This window comes from Patiria miniata, unplaced genomic scaffold (genome assembly GCF_015706575.1).
Source record: "Patiria miniata isolate m_02_andy unplaced genomic scaffold, ASM1570657v1 HiC_scaffold_9, whole genome shotgun sequence".
NCBI lineage: Eukaryota > Metazoa > Echinodermata > Asteroidea > Valvatida > Asterinidae > Patiria > Patiria miniata.
This window is the reverse complement of record NW_024037076.1, coordinates 13,994,596-14,008,455: the sequence shown is the minus strand read 5'-3', so window position 1 is coordinate 14,008,455 and position 13,860 is coordinate 13,994,596. Positions and strand designations below refer to the sequence as shown.

At 38.3% G+C, this 13,860-nt stretch overlaps 1 protein-coding gene across 1 annotated transcript in view; it reads right to left on the bottom strand.

The window, feature by feature from the left end:
• The window catches only part of LOC119720375 (SH2 domain-containing protein 3C-like), a 55,041-nt gene extending 46,522 nt beyond the window's left edge, over positions 1–8,519 (bottom strand). The window contains exon 1 of the mRNA XM_038190031.1: positions 8,395–8,519. The gene's annotated coding sequence lies outside the window, so the exon portion shown is untranslated. The remainder of the gene's footprint in view (positions 1–8,394) is intronic.
• Positions 8,520–13,860: the final 5,341 nt, after the last annotated feature.

The following is a 13,860-nucleotide window of genomic DNA, read 5'->3' as shown; positions in this document are numbered from 1 at the left end:
TTGGCTCTTCCAGGAAACTAGTTACTGCACATGTCTGACCTTATTCTGGCATCATTAATAGCAAGTACATTGTCCTGTTATTCCAGCATCTGAAAGCAGTTTTTCAAACTTCTCCTCTGTGGGGACTTTTTATTGTAATTGCTTAAAATATTTTTTTGGTGAAAAAAATAAAGGACCCAATGGATACAAAAACTAGTTATCATCACAGTGTAGCAAACAACGATATGAAAGCAACGAAAAGAAAAGTCGGTTTGTTTTTTTTTGCAAGAAGAAAATCCCCACAAAGGAAGAGAACTACATGTAAATCTAAATTTGCATGAAAACTTGCTTAGGCAACCAACGTTTGACAATGAGCACCTGATTCGGAAATGGGACCACAGTCGATGGAAATGGAAGGCGATACGTCTCAACTACCGGTGCTGCAGTGTGATGGGTAACATCTTCTGATCATTTAAAACCATCCGTATAGTTTTATTAAGTAAAACACTTCAATTTTCCAACTTCTTATAGCAATCAAACAGCAGTTGTACCACACATTGTGTATTCAAATCCAATGCTAGTCACAAGATTACTTACAAATGTACCCTCCTTTTGTTTGATCAGTCACAGACAGTCAAAAATTCAATCCTGTTCCCTTGCCATGCCTTTTACACTGGCTAGTCACCGATAGTCAGATCATACTTCTTGTAGGCAGTGTGACAGCCAAATTCAATCAACAGACAAAAGCAGGTGACTGGTAGGCATAAAGCATGCTGGTAGCTATATCAGTTTCGTAACAATCCAAGCCAAACAGTCATGCTTTATGAAGGCAGGGATCACTCATATTAAAAACAGTCATTTGATTTATTTTGACTGCTGGGCTGGCCTTGTTGGAATTGCCAGGGAGGGTTTTAATTCATTAATCCATAAATTACCCATTAACTTTGGTCAGTTTGCTTTTCAAATGATTGATGATCTATGTACACTACTGGGCAACAAAAAAATCTGCTCCAGCCTTACACATGAAACTTGAAAGCGAAAGAGTTGCTAAATAATACAAGTTAATAAGGCAGCAAACCTTGTAGAAAACTTGCACTGAACTATAAAGGCAGGCAGCCAAGAAAACTTGTATCAGTCATTTTTCAAGGGTTTTTGAGTGTGATTACAATAATATCAAAAGCAAACACTCATCTATCATCCTGGATTAACCCAGACCAATTATAGTACTGACATTGCTTTGGTGATTTCAGGTGAGCTGTGTTTGAGGATTTGAAGTACCTCAACGACAGCAAACACAATACACAAGGCTATCCTGATTATGATATGGGATTCAATTAAAACGGGATTGTCAACGTGTGCATAGAATAACATTTGAGATAATTTGGGGGACAATGAGATATGGGCCCCTGAGTGTTCTGGGTACAATAAAAGACAGAGTACTGGGGTCATGAGGTTTCTACTGTGAATTTTAGTAGTAAAGCCTTTTGGTCATCATTTGTGTATTAGTTATGGGGTTAATTAAGGTTTTATGGCAGAAGTTTTAATTTTGAACAGTCTGTTTGCAATACAGAAAGGGAACTGATCCATTCCAAACAGAATTTGTCAGGTCAACTGAGAACAGTCATCCAATAGGATATGAGAGTAATATTGAGACATGAAAAATGGATTTTGTACCATAAAAACTATTCTGTATTTTGTTTTCTCTATTTTTATTAAATTCGATGGGCACAATATTTTCTCAACATTCTTTGTAATTTAAGGACTTAATTTAAAACTATTTATTTGAGTTGGAGCTGAAAATCAAGGAAACAACCTAGTCAATGCGCAGCCGATTTTTACGAAACAAGGACACAAACTTGTTGTGCAGCTGCCTAGAAACTTACAATGGATTTCACCAAAATTGGTGTAGGATAATAACAGTTTTCATGACGGCTAAAGTGGATCAATTTATAGACGTCAGGGAATTGTCAGGTCAGGGACCCAGACTAGCTGGCTTGCACCCATTAATAATAATTTAATAATTGTGCTTATGCTTTCCATCATATCAACAATCTCAAAGCGCTTTACAATTATTACCCCGTTCGTCAGGCCATGGGACCACGCGGCAGCCGATATCAGCGCTCAATCGGTCCTCGACCCTCACAGGTACCCATTTTATACATCTGGGTGGAGAGAGGCAATTGTAGTGAAGTGTCTTACCCAAGGGCACAAACACCATGTTCTCCGGCAGGGTTCGAACCCATGCACCTTCGTACATGAGTCAAACACCCTAACCACTGGACCATGGCATTCTACACATCCATTTACGGGTGTGTAACCAATTGCAAACAAAATTTGGACTGACTTTTGTAAGTTGGGGGCAGTATTTGTAAAAAGTCAGGGTTTTTTTCAAACAATGGTTTGCCAATGTATAATATTATCTTTAAATTAAAGTTACACACAACCCAAGACATGGGCAACACCATGAGACAATTGGTTAAGTTTTCAGTTTTAAGACGGAAAAACAGCTAGACATGTAGCAATCAACATCAGACACATTTACTCGACCATCGAACCACATCTTCTAACACATTATTTCATTATAGATGAAAGAGAAGGAAACATAAGTGCATTGGCTCTCAACGCCCACTCCCTTCACTGCTCACCTAATTCTCGCCACGTCGATCTCTCAATTTGTTTGGCTCCAGCCCCCAAATTATATTAGACTGTATTGGTTACAGACCTCTTAATTTCAAGTGATATTCAAAGCTGTAATGAAGACATCAGTGCCATCGTTCAGCCGTGGCATAGTACAACGAACTCAGCATAAAGGGAACAGGACTTCCAGACCGTTGGATTTCCACAAACACATCCGTGTGATGATTTGTCACGATGAAATATTTTGACAAAAGACACTCCCAACCTGATCATCTCAATTTCATGTCTCGACCAAATTAAATGAGGCCAACTTCCCCATTAGAAATTATGATTAGCGGGCCATGATTCCCAGTGAAATATAATCTGAATTCTCCTTTTACGAAATACATAAATGAAAAAGGAAACCAGAGCCGTTTTTTCTTTTACATTCATAGATTATGGGTGTGGTAACGTTTCGATAACACACGTTATTTTTATGACTTTGGCGAAATTCAAGTACCGGTACTGTACTGTGTATCAGAAAATTTTGGGACAATGAGGAATTTTTCAGTCGGTTGGTAAATGTCCAATGTTCAACGACCGTAGTTCCACCCTATACAAAAGTTTTGGGTAGAATAATACACATTTGCTAGTGCAGTATAAACATTCATGTATTGAAAGTTTGTACATGTATGTTTTTTCCCTTTCCTATTTTATTTTGAATGATCTTATTTCTTTTCTTGTCTTTAACCGTATTTATTTTATGGTAATAAATGGGGTTTTTTTTCCATGTATGTTTTAATGTCATATTCAAGCTATCTATGTTTGCATGGTGTTTGGTTTGTGTTTTAAATGTATGATGTTTAGTTGTATTTGTAAATTAAACTGTAATTCGGCATTTTGGCCGCAAAAGTTTAATAAAAAATAATCCATGAATAATAATAATAATAATAATAATAAATAATAATATTGTACATCTGTTGAAAGTGTTCTACTTGTAAAACCACATGGGGTCAACTGAGGGGCATTAGGCGAAGTAAAAAAAAAAAACTATGTTTCTCGTCCCTGCCCGCTTCCTTTTTGGAGGCTGCCTGGATTTTTTTATTATTTTTTATTTTTGAAAAATGCAGTTAAAAAACACCGAAAAAGTCAAATGTATCTAAAACTGTTCATTGTAGACCAATACAACTCTAAATGACACTGTAAATATGTTCAGTTCTCTTGTCCAACTTGTCTTTCATTTTGAAAATGTCTTTGAACAGTGGAAACACCAACAGTTGCAGGAAATTTTAAAACGGCGACCATCTTGAAAAAATATTTAAAAAAATAAAAAGCCCCTCTTCCTAATTTTTTTCCAAAAAACCCGGACAAGAAACATGTTTTTTTTTATTTGGCTTTACAATTTGTATGTTCATCTATCTTTACATGTTTTTCTCCCTAAAATGCTCCCACTAGAAAACTGACATTCTCAAGAATTTAGAAATGCAACCTTTAATGTACATGTAAAGATACATGTAGTACCCCTTCTGAACAAAATTCCTTCCTACATGTACTATCACCACTTCGTGGCATAAAAAGGTTAAAAGCCTAGACCATATGTTCTTGACACTGAGCAATTAATGTTCCTAAATGCGAACATGGTGCAAGCTGCCCACGTCATGTGGAGAAGAAAGAAAATGTAACGTTGCAACAGCCCGATCCCGCTGTGATTTACAAATGAGTTAATCAGTCACCGATTTCATGAGCCACCAGTGGGCCTAGTAAATGGCGAATGAATCACAGTGACATTTTATTCTAACCGTCCACATACCAGCGACAGTTGAAAATCTGATTAATCAATAAACTGCTCAGGAAGATGACTTTCTTATTGGGCAATCAAGGGATTCTGGGAAGACACCAGGTGTGACTGAGACGTGATCGTAATTTTTTTTTTTTATTCCTCCGGACTGCCCCGGCGGGGATGGACCAACCACCGATGAATCATCATCTCGGCTCGTGTGCGTGCATTGCGGCTTTCGATTTCATAAAATTTTAAAATAATAATTTCAACTTTACATATTCCTTGGCATCCCCCCCAAAAAAGAACAATTGTCACTACAATACTGTGATATTCTGCTGAACTGGTAATTCTGTATTTTGAGGTTCCAATTTCCTTAATAAGAGAGGATATTTTAGGGGTATTCTCATTAGAAAATGGGACAAATTCCTCGAACAAAAATTGGTCTTGCATGCACACATACCTTAGACTTAAAGTTAAAGGTACATTGTAAATGTAGAGTAGATCATTTGCAGCTCTATCCAAAAGTTAACAGACAAAATAATTGTTGAAAAGCTAACTTGGTTTACAGATAGTAATGGCACTAAACTCCCTGTGAAATTATTCTTTCTGAGCATGCTGTCACTTCGAAGAAACAATAAAAGAGGGCCATTTCCAAAGATGAGTCAAGTGGCACATTTTGGGAAATTTCCGTTAGTAGTTGGTTTGTAATTTGGCGAAGCCGTGAATGGGTGCGCCGATTTCGGGCACAATTCGAAACGTGACTCGGAAACTTTTGAATTGGAACCAAGATCCTAGAATAATTTCATTTTTGAGTACACAACATTTACAGAGCTAAAACTTCATCACTTTAGTTGTTAAGCACCCGTCTTTAGATTTTGAGCACTTTTGTTGCTTCAAAGAAAAAAATGCACAAATGACAAATGATCTGCCCTACCTTTAAAGGGAAAATACAAACATCAAAACATTTGCAAACATCAAAAAATAAAACTACCAAATCATTTGGAAATACCTTGCTGGACTGTTACATTGTAAAGCATCCTGTAAAATCATGGCACCTGGTAGGTATACTGTCATTTTCAAGAAAAGTGGTATTTTTGTATCAATTTCCAACGCTGATCGGCCGATCAGCGTTGGAAACAACTGGCTTTTTTATGCTGGCCCCAATTGACCATCACACTTGTTTGCAATCGATTACAAACCTATGAACGGGTACGAGCCAGCTAGACTGGTTCCCTGACCTTACTTCTTATATGGAGTCAGGGAACCAGACTACAGGAAAATGATCGTTTTTCTTGGTTTTTATAGCATTTTCAAACCCAAAACCTCAAAAAAGTCAGTGTAACTATATTTGCTATATATTTCCAACCCCCCAATTTCATCCATTTCTGAAAATTACAGCAAAAGCAAATGATGTATATTCCCTTTAATTGTGTCATTTTCAAATTCTCAAAAAGAAAAAATAAATGACCAAAACCAAGCCATTTAATGCTACATTGGTAGCAAAATTGGATAAGCCGCCATGCACGACCACAGCACTTTTCCCTAGTCACACCCACGGGACCGCTCTCCTATCCCAACACTCATTTCTGGTTTTGGTCCAAAAATCCCATTATCGTAAGATTCATGATCATGCCCACCAAATATTGCAATTAAGGCGGGCTCCCGCATGATAAAAGAAAACCCGCAAAAAAAAATAGTGGATGTTGATCGTGTTCACTCAAGTCTAATTCATTTAGTATAAGTGATGACCAGTGAGTCATAGCCTCTAGTCTGCTAGTGGCAAATAGAAGTACGAGTACCGAACCAGTAGCAGCGTGCATAAAGGACTCAGTGACCAATGCACTAATGAATCTGCTTGGATTTTAATGAGCATTGGTCGGGGCTCTTCATTTGAATTTCATATTTCTTCTAGTATCGTGAAGTGTCGAATGGCTTCTACGGAGTTGTAGCTTCAGGCTGGCTTTGAATAATAACTTGATGATTTCACCTTCTTATTTTTCATATTTCTCACACTACGTGTATGTAATCTCGCCCACTTCAAATCCTTCCTCTCAACGACTACTACTGAAATATTTTCCAAAAAAAGCCCCTTTAGGCCTGTTCCCTGAACATTACATGATAGAGAAAGGAATTTGATTTCACCAACATGATTAATTTAAGTACATTGTGCCTAGGAATTTATAAACACTGTTAATATTTTTCATGAGAAATGTTTTAAACTGTCAAAGAGTACTACTTTCATAATTAGTACAGAATTCAAACTACATGTATGTGGCAACAGTTTGCTACATTTTTCTTTTGAAAGTACATTGCATCTGTAAACAAGATAGACGATGAACAAATATTGTCACAGAATATGAAAATTGAAAGTGTACCAGATAAATTTTACACGTGATGTGACCTAGCTGCTAAATAGTTCATACAGTACATGTTGGGTTTTATCAATTTATACTTTTTCAAAATACAGATTTGTACAGCATAGGATTGCTACATTTGTTTGAGATAAAAACTAAGTCTGTAAGTTTGTTCGACATCCATTTTTTCCCAAACCGAAATACGGAGAGAAAAATAAACCGACTTCCAATATTATCATGATGATGTCATTTTTGTTTATTTAAAAGAATTGTTAACAATTTTTTACAAATTAAACAAAAAAATCTTGGTCAAGTAAACATAACTTCAATTCCGAGTAGTGATCTTACATATTTGGCAAAATAGAAAAAGAAATAATCATCAGAGAGAGTGACAGAGAAGTGATTTTGTGTTTGCTGGGGACGTATTCAGCCATGAACCCCAAACAGGGAAAGGTTCCAGTCAGGGATTGCTTCTGGGGCAGGGTCAACTGAACCCCAAACATACCGGCGTAGGCCCCAAAAAGTGCAATGGGGCATTTCATGGTGAGTCAGAAACCCTCCCAATCTTCCCAATCTAGAAGATAAATTGTGGGCTCTACAAAAAAACAGTGTGCTCTCTACTCACAGCATTCAAGATAAAAAAAATTACTTTTGTAACAAAGTTTTGACCTGTACTACTGTGCATTTCTTCCAGGTTTTCTTTTCAATTTTACACCTTACATGCCCCACGTCTGCCACTCACGGACCGATTCTTAATAGGGTAACGAGCCATCTCAACAATCGCCTCCTCCTACTCCAATATCTAATGAGGTTCTACACACAACACATGCCAGAGTCTGCCCTCCCCTGGGATGCCCTAACCCCCCCCCCCCCTCCCCCAATCCTTGAGCACCCACACTCATCAGGATGATGCAGTCCCACATTACGCGGCTGGCTGCATCCCGTCAATGCAGTCAAAAGAGCCGACATGGCGTGCGACTACTGTGTGTGACTACTGTGGCGGGTGCGAGACGATATCTTGATGACGCACCAGATGGTTCAATTGTACGGCTCAGTGAAGTCAGAGAAGGCAAACATGTAGACTTTATGGGATCACTGACTAAATAAATCTCTTTTTAACATTTCACCTAGTAATGTACATCATTTCTCCATGGCAATCTCAATGGGTCTGCATTTCACTGGCCATTTTACAGATTTCAGAAAATTTTAAAATTATTTCATACTCCTTCCCTACCTACATGTACATGTGTACACATATACCGGTACATACTGTATTTCTCATTTCGACAACTTTTGTTAAAAAATTATATACACAAAGAATTTTCAAATTTTAGGCAGTTTTGGCCACCCATCTTAAGTCCTTGCAAAAAGCTACATGTATCAAGAGAATAGATGCTACACAAAAAAAATTGATTTTGATAAATGGAAAAATAAGACAAGAAATGACCCTGATATTCAGTACCTACCGGTACATGTACCATATTTTTTTTCTTCAAAAACCAATTGATTCAATTTCATCAATTCCTTTTCATATTTCCTTCAGAAAGTAAGAAGATGATAAACATCTAAAATATGCAGAAAATCATACCCATTTTTCCATTTTATACAGGAGCAAAACAAAGAACAAGTGTATTGTACAATGCACAAAACTACAAATGTACTTACCAGTATTAGCTAATGTACAAATTCATCTATGTGCATTCGGTTGAACACTAATATGCAGTGAGTGCTTGTACAGTTGGCACTTGGTTTTATTCACGATGGACAGAACTTCAATCGCTGCATACGTCCAGTCAGTGATATGATCACAAAAATTACTACAAGATTCCACGAGACACTGCACTCAGGCACTGGTGATGACTATGTACTACTAGTAAGTCTCTCAGACAGACAGTGACCATAGCTCAATCCTTTATGAAGTGTCAGGGCACCGGCTGAGCCTCATCCGATTTGCTGGCGGGGCAACCGGCTGGGCGGATCAATGAATCAATACTCTTCTCAGTCTCGCAAGACGCACTAAACTATGAAAGAACGAGATCTGCCCACACAGATCCTAGCGCTCAAGGATTTCTTCTAGTACACAGCCACACTGCTACCGTAACTCTTTCCTATCTATAAGCTATATGTTATGAATTTACGCTAAATGCAAAGATATTCACGCAGTTCCTTTTCCTGGATTTAAACATGAACAACACTTTCCAGCGACGGAAAGTAATTTCCTGTCTCAATTCCTTGTAAAAGTACAAAACAATTGTTTGAGTGACCCAGTGTTTTGTTTACTGGAAGAAGTGACCGGATGACCTTACATCCTCTTATTCAAGGGCTTGAACATCAAGTTCATGAACACTGTACAAAAAGCTTTCTGAAATATATGCAAATGTACACGTACAGGCTTATTGTAGACTGCAGTGCTGCAGATTCCACCTGTCCTAATCCTGGCCTTGCACTACAATAATCGCACAATAAGCCCCCAAAGATAAAGAAATACTGCTGCTGTGAATTGCTCGAATGAAGAAGAAACAGTAGGCTACATGTACACACGTACAGGTACTTATATAGTAACAGTACATGTACATTAGGCCTATACATTGAAAAAATTAAAGAGTGTAAATGTTTTTTAAAACAAGTCATTGCTCTACCTGTGTCTGTAATATATTCAGTGTTTTTTTTTATAAAACAAATTGTCAATGTTTTATTTAAATGTGAAAAGCTACAATGACGTCTTTTCTATTTTTGACATTTTCAAACCCTCTGAAAACATGCTTTTAGTTTTATTTGGGGATATTTTCGTACCCATAATGCACAAAAAAATACGCCTGAAGTATTGTCGTGTCCCATACATGTAATTCATTTACAGAGTAAATATGCCATAATTCAACGTGGGCAGATTTTTTTGGTTCGATGTCTCATTCAAAACATATTTTTCTTTTATTGCAAGAAAAATACCCAAACTCCTAAACACCAAGACTACAAGAACATGATTGGTTTTCTTGGTTTTTCCAGCATCCACAATCCCAAAACGTGAAACAAGTCAGCTTTACAATATTTGCTATAACATACTAATCCTCCAAATCCATTTATTTCTGAAAATTGCAGCAAAAGCAAATGTTGTACATTCCCTTTAACTAAAAAGGAAAAAGTCCAGCTGTATGAAAGCGAAAAACTCAATCATTACCCTTCCCTACTGCCAATTTCTATGAATGAAAGAGAAGATTTTCCATGCCCTTTCAAGTTTCATCCGCTAGTATTTTGGCTACGGAACCCTAACACCCCAACAAAATAACAAGCGCAGCCAGAGTAAATCCAAGAAGTATAGTGGTGTTCAGTGTGTAAAGAGATCACAAAGATTGATGCCCAAACAAACATGTCATGGCACTCAGTACCTCAGTACTTGATACCGGATTAGGCTTATCTTCCGTGGGGATTAGGCAAAAGAGTTGTGAGGCTGAATATGTTCTGGTCCTGTCAAAGCATATCATGTCAAAATGTACACACTGGACTGGGCTCTGTGGCCTCGCTGAACATATTCATAATGGTACACACATACAGTATGGCATACCAAAAAGACCAAAGAATATTTAATTAAGTTAAACCTGAAACCCTAAAATGGCTAGTGAATAGTGACACGCAAAACTGCGAATTGTTTAACACAATCATGATCCAAGGACAATGAAAAAATACGAAAAGTACAGGATTTAACAAGGAAGGTGTAAATTGGCAGAAAATGAGACCATACTTGGCACGAGGCTTGGAGCTAGATTTGGCCATTTTTTAAGGAAAGTAACAGCACTAATGTAATGCAACCACCGCTGCTACCGGTATTTTCAAAAGTGAAGAAAGATCCTGCTAGCATTGGTACGTCAGGCCCTGACAACAGTTCAAATTAGAAATAGAGTTTTATTTGAAAAAATGTTTTGTGATCAAAACTTAATTAATAAGGTTGTGCATGGTTTTTCACTGTTTTCACTGTTTTTCGAAAAGTGTAATAACTACTGAGCTTAAACTGAATAACTACTGAACTTAAACCTCTGTGGAATTTCAGTGACATTATTGGAAATGAACAAGTTAATGAAAAGCAAATGATCCTTTATGCTTTTATTACATGTTAGAGGGGCCTATCCCTCAATCTCATATCATTATCAATTAATATCATGACGGTACCTGAATCAGCAGTAGCGGCTAAGCATGATTTTGTAATTTCGATATTAGTAATTGCATCTTGGGTCTGGATGACAAACAAACCAACCAATTTGTGCACAAACCTATGGTGCCGAGTACCAGTTCCAACTTTCATTTGATTCGTCCTAATTTTATATCAAGAATTTAGTGATTAAATCAGTCTTCAGCTCCCACATTTATATCGTCTCAAAAATGTTCCTCCATGGGATTTCAAAATGGCGGACTTGGGCAAGGTTATGAATATGCATTATACAGTTCGCGCGGCCAGCCATACAAACATATCCTCCAAAGCCACTGATTTACAGTGAAGAAAATGAAATCTAGTTAAATATGAAAATTTGATTAAAAACTTCCCTCGTACCCCCCGCCCTGCAAACAGGACGCTGGGAAGGGCTGAAGAATTGGAGCTCTGATTGGATAGATTTTGTGTGACTTGTGACCTGCAAGTCATCACGGCCACGACCCTGCTAGGATTTAAACGGCCGTTAAGTACGAGTCATAATGCTTATTTTCCTTGAAAAAGCGTAATAATGGAGGACAATCCTAAAAGGTCAATCAGCAGGGAAATATTGAAGTATTTACTGAGAAGAACTAAGAAATGTTGATGTTCAAACCGTTCTCATTGGGTTTGTGCACAGAGAGTGACAGGTGATGGCCAGATGGGAATCTTTCCCATTTGAATACAAAAATTACAAGTTTGGATTTCGTCGGAATCTGCATACCAAAGAAAAATGGATTTAAACCAGGTATATTTTTTGAGACACTGAAAACAATGTGTACGTTTAATAAGGCAACCGGCTGAGTATTACAGGCATGCAACTGGGAAGTCACAAAAAAAGAGGAAACTCAAATCTTTCCAAGACTTTGTACAATGTTTTTCTATTTTCAATGGCACACATTGGAAGTGAAAAAAAGAGGAAATCAGCTGATCCGAGGAAAAGTGGCATGCCTGGTATTAATGTGATTATTTTACATACAAAAAGGATTTTGATTGAAATGCTAAAATTAAAAACTCACATTTTCTCAGAATTTTTGTCTTTAAATCCTTTATTCATGCTTATTTCAATAAATATATGGGAGATGGCTAGCTGGAGTTACCCAGCCCTAAATCGGTTGCGGTTCCAGTACCGCAGCTGTGATGCGAGTGGTAAACCTCATATTAGTGCATGAAACAGTCATTGGGTGTTACGCTTCCGCGTGACGTCATGCGCCAACAGCCAGCGCAGCCGGCAAAAACGACTAGTCGACAGCGCGCTGTGCCTGGTAATCGACCGCCATTCATTGTACACAATTTTTTTTTTTGCACAAACCAATTGCGGTCCTGGCCATGCCTGCAAGGTTGTCAGGTTAGCGGTTATTCCTCCTTTTTTCACTGCAATTGTAGGCTGAATCTTCATCGTGGATCGTTTTTTACTTCAAGGACTTGTGTAATTTTTTTTGGGACCTGCCTACACTGCTGGGTTACGTGAAAAATTAGACCCGTGAACGTGGCTTGTAAAGTGAACGTGGCTTGTAAACTACGCCACGCTGTTGTCTATTTTCGAACCTGGCGAACGTGTCCCTCTGACTCCCTCCGTTACACACACTGGACGTTATTTTGCCCATGTAATAAGTACTCACATATGAAGCTGTCTTGAATTCTATTTGTACGTCAAAACTTGCATTTGACGAAAATTGAGGAAAATTCTGGCCCCGGTTCATGAAGTCCGTCCGCTACTGCTAGCTGCCATTTTCTCCCAACTGACGCATGCGCAGTGCGTTTTATTTTCGTATGATTCGACGGCTGTTTACTGTCGCAGCTAAAACAGACATCGTTTTAGACAAGTTTCAAGTCCTTTCCTCTCTCACCGCACCGCCCGCGGTCGCACGTGCGCCCGCGTGTGTGTGCACACACGTACTGTACACGAGATGAGCCGAGCAGCCAATCGTCTGCGGGTTGTTTTTTTTCGGGGTTGCGACATGAAACAGCCGTCAATCTGTCCAAGCCACTCAGACGCGTCCGGATTTTTTTGTCAGGGTCAGGTTAAAATCTAATTTCTACACGTTCGTATGGGTCTTTACTGATGGGCAAATTTCGTCGAAATTACACAGCCTAAACAATCGGACGGGCAAATTTAGATTTCTAGGTGAGTACTCAACACCCATACGGAATTATGTATGTCGGATCGATTTCGCCAGGTTCGAAATGAAACAAGAACGTGGCGTTGTATACAACGCCACGTTCACGGGTCTAGTGAAAAATCAGCTCCAGCCCTCAATGACAACCCAATGAAAAAATTTAGGGCTGGGTAACTCCAGCCAGCTAGGAGATGGCAATCATAGTTTCAAAATTCTTATATTTGAATTTCAACAGAACAGCATGAATGTGCACAAAAGTCAAAATTTTAATCACAATTTCCTATTCAGAAAAACAATGCAGAAAAAGGGTCACAAAATGAACAGCGCCCTCACACGTTTATGATATTGATCACTAACTTTCTAAATTCTCGTCTTAAATTTGTACGTACCTTTATCACATTCAAAGTACACGATCTGACGTTCCTCGCTGTCCAAAACAGATCAAGAATACGTATCAAGCACAGTCCATAAATGTTACCCGGTGATGTTACTTGAGATACGTTGAATAAAATCAGGCGCGATCATAACATCAACAACTGAGCGCAGACGACAAAATGCACGCGCGATTAAGTGAACCTGATGACAGCACCATAAAATAACGTTGTACGACGTCCGGGTACCGATCGTTTCTTGCTCGAATGCTCGTCGTCATAGTACAGAGGGCGCACTTTCTGTTTGTCAGTATTTTAAAATACCGCGGCCTACTTCTTCCTCAGTTCCGAGCCAAATAAAAGGAATTACATTTTTAATTGAAACGTAACAAAACAAAGGTACGTTATAGGTACACCTGTTGAAAAAACAACAACAGAACAATAACATCACAATTTAGACGTT